Here is a 12,496-nt window from a genome sequence, read left to right on the forward strand (position 1 = left end):
CCGGCGCAGAGTAAAATAGGCATCCACCAGGAGAAGCCGGCATGACGATTGGTTGGCCCCGAACACGGGCCAGGCCACGGTGGAGGCCCCCCCCCCTGGGGTCGGATCCTCCCTCCCCCCACCAGGCCGCTTCCCGCAGGATGAACGCTGAGGTCCCTCCGGGTAGGACCACACGTGAATGGCGCCGGCGGGACTCGGCCTATCTCGGCGACCACTCGGCCCAACGCGCAGGGAGAATCGCTGGGGGGTGCGGGTAGGGGGCCGCGTCAACCGCGCCGGTGTTAATGGCGTTGATTCTCCGGTGACTGGAGAATCGGCGGACCGGCGTCGGAGCGGCATCGGGTGAATCGCGCCCCCCCACCCCACTCCCCCGGTGATTCTCCGACCTGGCCCGGGGTCGGAGAATCCCGCCCGGGGTCATTTGTTTTAGGTTTTGTCTTATGCTAACAGTAAAAAGCGGGAGGGCTAATTCTGTGATGCCCCAGAGTCTCGCCTTGGGAAGTATGTGATGCGTTGCATGTCAAATTCATCCAGCTGTAGATAAGGGAGTCAGATGATGCTGCACTATCGACTTGGGCAGACCTCATTTAACTAGTAGAAGTATGTAGAATTTCAAGAGTTTGGATATGACTGTGTCCTAGTATTCACCATGCCTAGAAAATGACTGCTAAACTAGCCAAGAGATGTTTTTTCTCAACTGAGTATTTTTACATAGAGCTTACAACATATAAAATGGCCAAATTACTCAGTAAATTCAACAGTGTCTGACCCCTGCGAGGGATGTCTCAATGACATTAGTCAAAGTGCTCATGACAATTGTTCTGAGTCCAATTCCTCACTGCTTTGAATCATATCTTAAGATACTGATGAAGATAACCCTTGCAGCATGCTACACTGAACTTCTTTAAAAGCCTCTAGCAGTACCGCAGTGAGGCTCGAGGACAATTGCTATAACTTCTCCAAGATTTCTTGTCTGTATGCCTTGCATGTGATGTGACATTACAGCCTGGCCCAGTTCTTTATTATTTCACTCCTACCAGCTGTTTGCCTTGTGAATTGTAAATACCAGATCGTTCTTCCTCCAACTGAATAAGAACATCCTTGTGATTACTGGAATGTGCTATCGCAAGGTGCTTTAATGTACTGAAAATGATGCTGCCATTAGGTGCTGTCAGCTTATTTTGGGAGGAACCTACAGAAAGGAAAACTTGTTGTGTAAGGCCAGGACAATGCCTGCAACAAGAAGTTATGGGACAGATTTTGATACTGAGGCAGGTAGCCCAAATGTCGAACTTTCCTGCCTCACCAGACCCACCTCGGTAAAAAATACCCGGATAAGCAAAATTTACCCTCTGGGTGGGAGAGTTTGTGATGGAGTTGAGCTCGTTGATGCCGGAAATGGAGTTTAGATGGCCACGGCGATGGGCAAATGTTATATTACATGATTGTAATACGTTGTTACTCTTTGCTTACTCCCAGAATGGTCTGATGGTTGTAGTTAAATGAAACTCTCAGTTTTCAATTTAAAGCAAATAACATTTAATGAATAACGAATATAAATACTAATGTGTTTGTTCACTCTTCACAACTATAACTGATGATAAAATAAATCAGAAGATGTATTCACTATGTTTAACTACACATGCCAACTAAGCTATAATCTCTCGAACACTCTGCTGTCTAGTCACTCCTGGTTCGAAGAGGAAGGAAGATCCTCTGAGTTCAGTTTATATACATGAGTCTAGTGCTGCCATCTAGTGGTTGTCTATCACTATGATACAGTTGTTAACCTTTTACATACCAGCAGGTATACAGATCACTACAGGCTGGTTAGTAGGCCAGCCTCAGATATATGGGTCTTCGTCCCAGTTATTTAAAACGTTTTTAGGCCCTCTAATCTTCACCCCTCACACCCTTGCACCTCCACGGTCCCTCTAAGGCCCCTCATAACCTTCATGCACACTCAGTGCCAACTCATGCCCTCCAACCCATTATCACCCCGATATGTCCCCGCATGTCCTCCATGCCCCCTCCATAGCCACTCACCCAGTTTTAACCATGGGGAGTCCCCAGGAGTCAAGTGGAGATGAAAAAAATAAATGTCTAACAATCAAATCAAGCTCTCACCCCGACACACTTGATAGTGAAAACTTCCCGCTCATGAAACCCATTGAAAGCTTTTAAATCTCCTCTAGTGGTTCATCCCTTATAAAAATAAACAAGAATATATTTCATCAACTAGATAAAAGATAGCTGATCATTTACTAGACTCTTTGAACTATTAATGAAACCTTGAACTCAGAGAACTGATTTTTGAAACTCAGCCAAGCATTCATAATGGCATATTAACTGCCCTTTTGGAAAAGTCATCAAAGACCTCTATTAAAACTGCACAAATGCTAATTGTTTTTTTAACCTACTCCTATCAATCAAAGCAACCCAGCAGATGTTTTCTTTTAAAACTTTCAGTGGTAACTGCAGCCTGTTTTTTAAAGTTTATTGAGTGGGAATTCAAAAACATCAGATCATAAATTAAGTTATCAAATTATACAGACTTTATCTACCTTTTAAGAGCATTTACACCTACTCCATCAATTCATTACTCCCACATTGTGAGTGCAGGCCCTTACAACAGTCAAAATGTTTTTTTTTAATTCTCAATCATTTTAAATGGACAACCCGATTCATGCTTTGCTTCACCCTCTTTCCCCTACCAGCAAAAATGGATTCAGCTGAAAATGGAGGTGGATCTTCTAAATGAGGGTCTGCCCGCCATTTTTAATGGTTCGTGAAGCATTCCTGATTTCACAAAAATGCATCGTGAAGCATCACGATACATATAATGCATTATGCAGTTCAGTTCTAGTTCAGTTTTTATTCCACCGGTCAAGAAAGGGAGTTAAGAGAGGTCTAATTGCATCACCGCATCATCAAGTTGGGCGCGACAAGGCCGATAAATCGTGCCGTACAGGTTTCTGGTTTTTTTTTAATTTAGAGTACCCAATTCATTTTTTCCAATTAAGGGGCAATTTAATGTGGCCAAATCACCTACCCTGCACATCTTTGGGTTGTGGGGGTAAAACCCACGCAGACACGCGGAGAATGTACAAACTCCACACAGACAGTGACCCAGAGCCGTGATCAAGCATGGGACCTCGGTGCCGTGAGGCAGCAGTGCTAACCACTGCGCCACTGTGCTGCCTGCCCTATAGGTTTATATTGGATCCCCCTCATTCTTTTAAACTCCAGAAAATATAATCCTATCTGGCTCAATCTCTCCTCATACGTCAGCCCCGCCATCCCATTAATCAGTCTGATAAAACTTCACTGCATTCCTTCTATAGCAAGAATATCCTTCCTCAGACGACAACAATAATCCAGGCGTGGACTCACCAGGCCTACGTATAATTGCAGCAAGACATCCACTCAGCCTCCATCTCTTGTCTTGTAATTTGGGCTTCATTCTACACAGTAGGGTGGCATTTGTGCCAAAAGGAACTGTTGGCCTAATTAGGTGCACTTCTTACAGCAGGGTATCCAAAGCTTGGTTAGTGAAGGAGTCAGTTTCACACACCTTTCTCTCTTGTGACGCTCTCTGTGCCTCCAGGTCTTCCATCTCTACCAACAGTGGTTCCTACTTTGAGGTACACTGCCTGCCCTAATTTTGCAAGCAGGCCTTGTACGCCCTACCCCCCACCCCTACCCTAACCATTCATGTACCTGTGCATTCTCCCTTTAAACATTTTACATTTGCAAAGACTCTAAGCAGAGGAAGGTGAAGAGTTTGCCTTTTAAAAACCCTTGTGGTTCGCGAATGCCCTTTAGGGAAGGAAATACTTTTCTTTCCACATTGTAGAAACATAGAAATAACTATGTGTGATTTATCATACCTTTATTTTTCTCTGCCAATTTAATGGAGATGTGTAATAGAGGTGTTAAGCCTAATTAAAATAAAAGTAAACAAAAGGAATTCCTTTGTTAAAATTGTGGGATGTAGGAATTGAATACAGATATATTTTTTGTTTCTGTATTAATACTATAGTCATTTCCAGGTTCGGGTTCCTTTGGGCAATCAGCATGGGAAATATCGGCACACAAAAAGCCTTCATCATCCTGCTGATCATTTGAAGTGCTTATAGAATCTCTGGTACAGCCCATGGCTATTTGTTTAACGATAGCATTCCTATGCTGTTGTCTGCAATGATCAATGCCCTGATTGATGCTGGGCTTAGGGACATATAAGGCGATAGATATTCATGTCAAGACTGGCTACATGCTGCTCGTGAAAAGCATGCTAGAGGTGTTGTGAGCTGGTGGCACATAATTTTCCAATGCATAATTTTTCATAGTTCCTTGTGTAGCCTCGTGACCCAAGTAGGGGGACTGCTTCAACTCTGGGCGAAACTAAAAAGATGCGGTCGTTGAAAATGGGTTGATGCATGGGAGCAAATGACAACATTTCTTAGAACCTATGGAAGTGTTCAGAAACCATTCTATCTCCTTTGAGAATCCTTAGGGGATGAGGAGAAATAAGTGCCAGGCAAAAATTACTGAAAAGAAAACAACTGTGGAACTATGAAGTAGGATCTACTGGTAGGCGAAGGTGCAGCCCCCATATTTAATGGTGGGAAAAGCTAATTATATGATGCATGAAGTGGCTGGAAAAAAGAGAAGTTGGCATGGTTGGTGCCGAATATTGATGAAGGACTACAATTTAGGGTTGGCAACTCTGGTTGGATATATTCCTGGATATAGCATCACATTCAGGCCGCCAACTGCCCTGCCCAACATCCAACATATCTGCCAACTGAACAGCAACTAGACTCTCCATTATCTGTTGGATGATTCTTGGCAGTCGGTCAAACAGGCTTTTGCCCCATGCCCAATGTTTCCATAAGTAGTAAACAAAATATGTTCAAAGAGATTTATTTTCAACCAAAATTTTCTCTAGGGTTACTCAGCAGTGTCCTGGAGATAAGTGTTTAATTGCTGGAGAATCTAGGGTAATCCTGAAGGGTTGGCAACCCAGTGCAGCATGTTGGAATGAGTCTACGGCCTAATAGATAAAGACTGAAGTGACCTTTGCTGCCTATGGCCGTGCTGTATATCTGAAAGAATTCAGCTTGGATTTGAATATGTGCCACAAGTCTGCCATTGTCTCCTTGGCAAGTGGAGCCCATACACACACAGATTTCCTTGGAAAAGTTGTGGATAAATATAACGGGTCTACGTTTGTGGGCGGAAAGATAATGGCAGGTGTACACAGTCCTCCTGCGTCAACTACTTGGCATCCCTAGATCCCTCTTCTTCTGCTTGAGAACTTAAACATAGGAGGATTCAAATAAAGAAGCACATTATGCAGATTTCTGTGGCATGGCAATGCCAATAGTCATGACACCAAGTTTTCTCACCAACTACAGTGAGCAAAAATGAAATTACTTAAAAAAAGCCTGCACTGACCCGCTTGTACAGTATCTTGAAAAAGCACTTGAGTAGATTTTATAAGACCTTTGACGATGGATGGGAGGCAGCAAAATGGCATGAGAAGACATTGAGTGGTGTGCCCGAAATCTTACTGCTGTCTTGTCATTTTGCCAATGTTGGAAAAAGTGACACAAGGCCCTCCTGCTTGGAGCCAAATCTAGCCACTTGTAATCAGTCATGGGCCTCATCCTGTTTGGGCTGATATTTTACAAGCAGTCGGGGGTGCTTCCCTCACATGCAGAGACGGCCAGGTAAACTATGGTGGCCTCCCAGTGGGCTGCAAGGTTTGGCGTGTGCCGGCTTCCTTTTGGGTACTCTTTGGCATATCACAAGGCCTCCCCTACCCCGCAGAAATGGCGCTGCCTGACATCAACAAACTCCATCCATGCCGTCCTCTCCCCTGTCTCCCTCTGGCGACTGCCTGCCTGGCCCTTGCAATTCCTGATCCCATTTACCTGTCTTCGAGGATACATGGCCTTCGATGTTCCTTCATCTCTAGGTACGGCCCAACGGTGGTCACTGCTTGCAGTGGCACTCCTCAGGCCATTGAGTTACGTAGGAACATAGAAAATAGGAGTAGGTGATTCAGCACTTTGAGCCTGCTCCGCCATTCAATATGATCATGGCTGATCCTTTATCTCAACACTATACTTCCGTGCTCTCCCCATATCCCTCTAACTTGGCTGGCAGCTCTTGGGGATGGCAACCTCAGCAACAGCTAGCTAAATGGCTTCCACCAGCAAACCGTGGCCCTGGAACCTACAAAACGCCAAAGGGGTGTCCTGCTTGCTCTTGGATCCAGCAGCTGGACTTCTGCCGCCTCTGCAGATGCCGGTCACTATTTGGGCTACCTTGAAATCATCAATTCTTCAAACGGTAGCTGCCTACTAATCTGAGGATGTAGTCTTTATAGTTACATATTGATGACTAAATGTATAGCTGGTAACAGCTCGGAACTAGTGTCCAGATCCAAACGGTGGCACATCCATGCATTATTTTATAGTAAGGGAGTTGGTGCTTCTGATTGGAGCCCATTGGAATTGTGACTCATGCTCATTACGGACAGAGGTTGAGCCTAAGTGACCCCTACTCAAAGTAGCGCTCTGCTCTGTCATGTAAACGAGCAAAATCAGGGTAAGACAGGGCTAAACATAGGGGCTATAAACATACACACAAGATATGCATGCCACAGTGACACAGTATTTTATTCTGGTGCCTGCTATTTGAAACTCGTTGTTTGCAAAACAATAATCTGATATGGCACCGGATCTTTCAATAAGTTAATGATCAGAACCAAAGCTTAAAAAACCTGAAACTCGGATTTTCATGTCCTTCAACCGTGATTGCACGGGTGGTGTTGCAACTCTGAAACATGCTGAGGATGAGCTAATTACCGATATCTGAAACAGACCAATGCTTTCAGGGAAGGTAGGAGCATTTTTAGATGCTGACTCATGCTGACTGTTTCGAAAGTGAAACCGATGTTGAAGTAAGGCCACAATAATAATAATCTTTATTCTTGTCACAAGTAGGCTTGCATTAACACTGCAGTGAAGTTACTGTGAAAATCCCCTAGTCACCACACTCCGGCGCCTGTTCGGGTACACAGAGGGAGAATTCAGAATGTCCAATTCACCTAACAAGCATGTCTTTCAGGACCTGTGGGAGGAAACCGAAGCATCCGGAGGAAACCCACGGAAACAAGGGGAGAATGTGCAGACACCGCACAGTGACACAAGCCGGGAATCAAACCCGGGTCTCTGGCGCTGTGAAGCAACAGTGCTAACCATTGTGCTACTGTGCCGCCATAAAGATGGTTTGTAAATGCTAACAGTTAACGCAGTGAAAATTCCACACAGAAAAACTGTGGCAAAGATTGAAGTTTGTAATTGAAGAACTTTAGCAAGCAAAGTGTTAGGTTAGATTAGATTAGACTGTCATGTGTATTCAAACAATGTCCCTGATTTTTCCCCTTGTCTGGCTCTGCACAGTTTCCACATTCGGGGAAGCAAGGTGTCTCCGCCGGGTAAAAAAAAAACAACAGATTGTTGATCCTTTCCGTGAGAAATTTTCCCTTTGCATGTTATTTTTTTGTAGCATAATTTAAGTATCAGATGAGGTAGGTGACTCATTTGATTATGCTGAAATAAAATGTGTAAACACCTACTCAGACCTGCACTGGGGGGAGATTACAGTTGGGGGAGATTATAACCAAGTTCCGCACACATGAGTGCGGCCTCAACCGGGACCTGGGATTCATGTCGCATTACATTCATCCCCCACCATCTGGCCTGCAAAATCCTACCAACTGTCCTGGCTTGACACAATTCACACCTCTTTAACCTGGGGTTACCCCATCTCTGGATCTGCAAAGATTTAATCACCTGCTAATGCTCGCATTCCAAGCATTGTCTGGCAGCTTTGAATTTGTCTATATATTTGTTTCTGGAACATACCTCTTCATTCACCTGAGGAAGGAGCAGCGCTCCGAAAGCTAGTGACATCGAAACAAACCTGTTGGACTTTAACCTGGTGTTGTAAGACTTCGTACTGTGCTCACCCCAGTCCAACGCCGGCATCTCCACATCATTGATAAAAAAGTTCAGTGGTTGAAGCTGATTATTCACGTTTAACTCTCTTGTCTATCTCTTTGTTCATCCCCTCTTTCTCTCTGTCTTGTGTCCATGCAAGTCTCACACTTGTAATTTTCACACTTATGCTTAATAAACTCAAACGTATTCATAAACCAGCAATGCTAAACAGAAAGGGAATCTACAATGTTAAAGTAACTTGATACAAAGTATTTTTTTAAAACAAGGGAAGCCAGGTTCTGCTGACCTTGAAAACATGGACTATTGCCAGGGCATGAGTAGAGGATATACAAGCAGCTGCCTCGTGGCAACTGTAGTTAGCCTGTATCTAACCCTCCAAGAAGAATGCCTGGCATTTATAGTAGCACCTTTACGGTAATAAAACTTCTCAAAGTGCTTTAATGGAGTAAAGTAAAATTTGGCACGGTGTGATATATGAGGACATTAGGGCAGAGATAGCCAATAGCTTGGTCAAACAGATGGATTTTAAGGAGTGTTTTAAAGATGGAAAGTGTGATAGAGAGGTGCAAAGGTTTGGGCAGGGAATTCCAGAGTTTAGGGCCTGGGCAGGTAAAAGAACAAAGACAAGGAACAAAGAACAATACAGCACAGGAACAGTCCCTCCGGCATTCCAAGCCTGTGCCGATCACGTGTTCGATCTAGACCAACCGCCTGTATCCTTCTGTACCCCATCTGTTCATGTGCCTATCCAGATAAGTCTTAAAGGTCGCTAATGTATCTGCCTCAACCAAACCATTACAAGGGGACATAAATTTAAGGTGAATGGTGGAAGATATAGGGGGGATGTCAGAGGTAGGTTCTTTACCCAGAGAGTAGTGGGGGCATGGAATGCACTGCCTGTGGAAGTAGTTGAGTCGGGAACATTAGGGACCTTCAAGCGGCTATTGGATAGGTACATGGATTACGGTAAAATGATATAGTGTAGATTTATTTGTTCTTAAAGGCAGCACAGTAGCATTGTGGATAGTACAAATTGCTTCACAGCTCCAGGGTCCCAGGTTCGATTCCGGTTTGGGTCACTCTGTGCAGAGTCTGCACATCCTCCCCGTGTGTGCGTGGGTTTCCTCCGGGTGCTCCGGTTTCCTCCCACAGTCCAAAGATGTGCAGGTTAGGTGGATTGGCCATGATAAACTGCCTTTAGTGTCCAAAATTGCCCTTAATGTTGGGTGGGGTTACTGGGTTATGGGGATAGGGTGGAGGTATTGAGCTTGGGTAAGGTGCTCTTTCCAAGAGCCGGTGCAGACTCGATGGGCCGAATGGCCTCCTTCTGCACTGTAAATTCTATGATAACTTCGGCACAACATCGTGGGCCGAAGGGCCTGTTCTGTGCTGTATTTTTCTATGTTCTATCTCACTTGGCAGTGCATTCCAGGCCACCACCACCCTCTGTGCAAAAAACTTTCCGCGCACATCTCCACTGTACCTATCCCCCCTCATCTTGTACTTGTGTCCCCTTGTAATTTTCAATTCTGCCCTGGGAAAAAGCCTCCAACTGTTCACCCTACCTATACCCCAAATAATTTTATAAACTCCTATCAGGTCGCCCTTCAGCCTCCGACTCTCTAGGAAGAACAATCCCACTTTATTCAATCTTTCCTCATAGCTAATACCCTCCATACCAGGCAACATTCTGGTAAACCTTTTCTGTACTCTCTCCAAAGCCTCCACGTCCTTCTGGTAGTGCGGTGACCAGAATTGGACACAGTATTCCAAATGTGGCCTAACCAACGTTCTATATAACTGACATAATTTTTGAACTTTTATACTCTTTACCCCGTCCTATGAAGGTAAGCATGCCCTATGCTTTCTTGACCACCATTTCCAAAATATATCATTAACAGGCCCGACCCTGTAGTCTCTTGCGTTGACCTCCGCCAGGCGTAAGTGACGCAGGTGTGGGTCACTTGTGGTGTTTATAAACGGGAACTCGGCTTCCTGGCTGCTGAGGGAGAGGGAGGGGAAGAAAAGTCTCCAAAGTTGTATTTGTGGGCTGACAGCTGTGCCGCTGGCTGGGAGGGGGCATCTGTCAGGGCTGGGGGGGGAGTTGCGGGAGGCGACCCGGAGATGGGCTGTGGGTTTGGGGTGTCCGGGCACCGACCACTATTGCTGTGGCCTGCATGGCAGCCATTTGACTGCGCACTCCACCGACTGCCCACTGTCACCCGTAAATTTCAGAGTGCACCGGCCTTATGGGTGCCCCCCCCCCACCCCTGGGTGCGCCCCCACCTCCCCCTCCATCCAGGACACCTCCCTAGGAAGCCGCAGACTCTAGCCAATCCATCAACGGGATGCCGTGGTCGAGCACAACCATAGGCCCACCAGGCATTGGCACCCCTCAGTGCACCCATTCAAGGCGCTGCCCCATTGCAGGAGGAACAGGAGAAGAGCAGAGCACACCCCGAGCAGCAGGTGGATGCACTGTGGCCTTTGGCACCCACCCTGGCTCACTGCCTCCCCACCCTCTCCAGTACAGACCTAGGAGGGTCTCCCACATCATGGTTGCCCGCTGCATCCTCCAGAACATTGCGCAACAGAGGGGTGACATGCTGGAGGAGGTGGAGGAATGCCTCGTCCGATGAGGCGGATGTGGAGGAGGGCCAGGATGGGCACATGTGCCCCGGGCAGGCACAGGAGGCCGCACAATGTGCGTGCCTGGGCCGCCGCGCACGGGACAACCTGATCACCTCCAGGTTCGCTGACTACGAGGATCTGGCCCCCACCGTACCCCCTTCCTGCATTCCAGTCCCCCAACACCAGCACCTCCACCCCCTCCGAGCTTCCCACTAGCTTCATCACAGTGTGTTGCCGCTGGGTTCACAGGATCAGCGGAACTGGCCATGGTGCAGAGGATGATGACAGCCAGCTCTGTGATAAGCTCTGATGCTCCGCATCATTTGACAGTGTCTGACTCCCGCCCCGGTGTCACATTCCACTGTCAATCCAGGTGATACCTGCATGTGTACTGGCCATTCAATCACACCGGAGATCTTCACGGGAGGCAGGGATGGGGATGGAGTCCAGTTGTGATGGGGGGGGGGTTTGTTATGGGTGGTGAGCGGTGATGGCCATACCACATGGTTCCCACATCTTCGGTCTGGTCCCACGCTGCCTCCTGGGGCGACCCCAGGGGTCCGACTATCCTGGGCCCTGGGCCATGCCGTCCTCCACCACCCGCACCTCACATCGCTGGCCTACCGCTAACCACAGCCCCACCCAACCAGCTGCACCCAGCCCAACCAACCCCTCACAAACTTCAGATAGAGGAGCAGGTTAGTTTGGAACGTTGGTGAGTAGGTGATTATTGGCGACAGTGCTATGTACTATAATTGTGCCCTAACCCATAACGCTATCCTAGCTGCACCTGGGCCAACCTAACTGAAGCCTAACCTTCTAATCTTATGTGCCCTAATGTTCCATCTAGTGGTCCCGCGGGAAGTACATCAGAAGTGGATGCGGCCTGCTGCGTGTCTCGCCCTGTAACCTTGATCCCCATTGGTGGCCACCTTCTGTAGCAGCCAGGCCTGTGGTCCGGTGTGATTGAATGGCCAGTACGCATGCAGGCATCACCTGGATTGACAGTGCAATGTAACACCTGGCAGTCTTCCGGGTGTCACAGGTGGCATGGTGCCACCCCGTTCTGTCCGCTGCCCACCCAATGTGCCAGGGATAGGTGGGGGGGGGGGGGTTACAGAGGTGCTGCGGTGTTCCAGAACCTCACCTGTCACTGACATGGGCCCCATCACCTCCTTCTCCCTCAGGGTCCCAATGGCCCCCGGTTTGAGGGGCACCACCGTCACCTGACACAGCTAGTCCTGGCAGAGGCGGAGGTTGGCAGAGGCGGACCGTTAGCAGTACTGGATGAGGATGGGCAACCCCCAGACCAGCCAGGGTGAGTCACCTGCTCTGTGCCCCTGGCACCACCCCTGTCCCACACTCCCCACACCCATCACCACCAACCCAAACAGCCCCACCAGGCGGACCGGCAGGCAGAGTAGGAGTTGTTGCTGAGTTTGGGGTTGGGGTGAGTGGGACAGGTGTGGTGCCAGGGCACGGAGCTGTTGACTCACTGGATCACCCTGAGGAGGTCTTGCAGCTTCTTTCTGCACTGCGTTGCGGTCCTCGCGGTGGGGCCCACGGCCTCTGCCACCTTCGGCCAGGTCTGATTGATGTCGGCGGGTGGCAGACTCCTTCCCACCTTGGAGAACAATGTCCCATCTCTCCTCCACGGCATCCAGCAGTATCTCAAGCTCTGCGTCTGCAAACCACAGGGCCGCTCTCCAGGGAGCCATCTTCTTGGCTGGAATGAGAGTGTGTGATAAACAGTGCTTATATGCGGCTGCAGCTTGTCAGGCTCTCCTGTGCCATTCCCGACTCCAATCACGCGCTGGCATGCGTTAGAA

The 12,496-nt window shown here is 47.8% G+C and overlaps 1 protein-coding gene across 1 annotated transcript in view; it reads left to right on the forward strand.

The window, feature by feature from the left end:
• Positions 1-12,496, forward strand: part of ksr2 (kinase suppressor of ras 2) — an 815,194-nt gene that overhangs the window by 721,480 nt on the left and 81,218 nt on the right. The window lies entirely within an intron of this gene.

The sequence above is a fragment of the Scyliorhinus torazame genome, chromosome 1 (assembly GCF_047496885.1).
Source record: "Scyliorhinus torazame isolate Kashiwa2021f chromosome 1, sScyTor2.1, whole genome shotgun sequence".
In the NCBI taxonomy this organism is placed as follows: domain Eukaryota; kingdom Metazoa; phylum Chordata; class Chondrichthyes; order Carcharhiniformes; family Scyliorhinidae; genus Scyliorhinus; species Scyliorhinus torazame.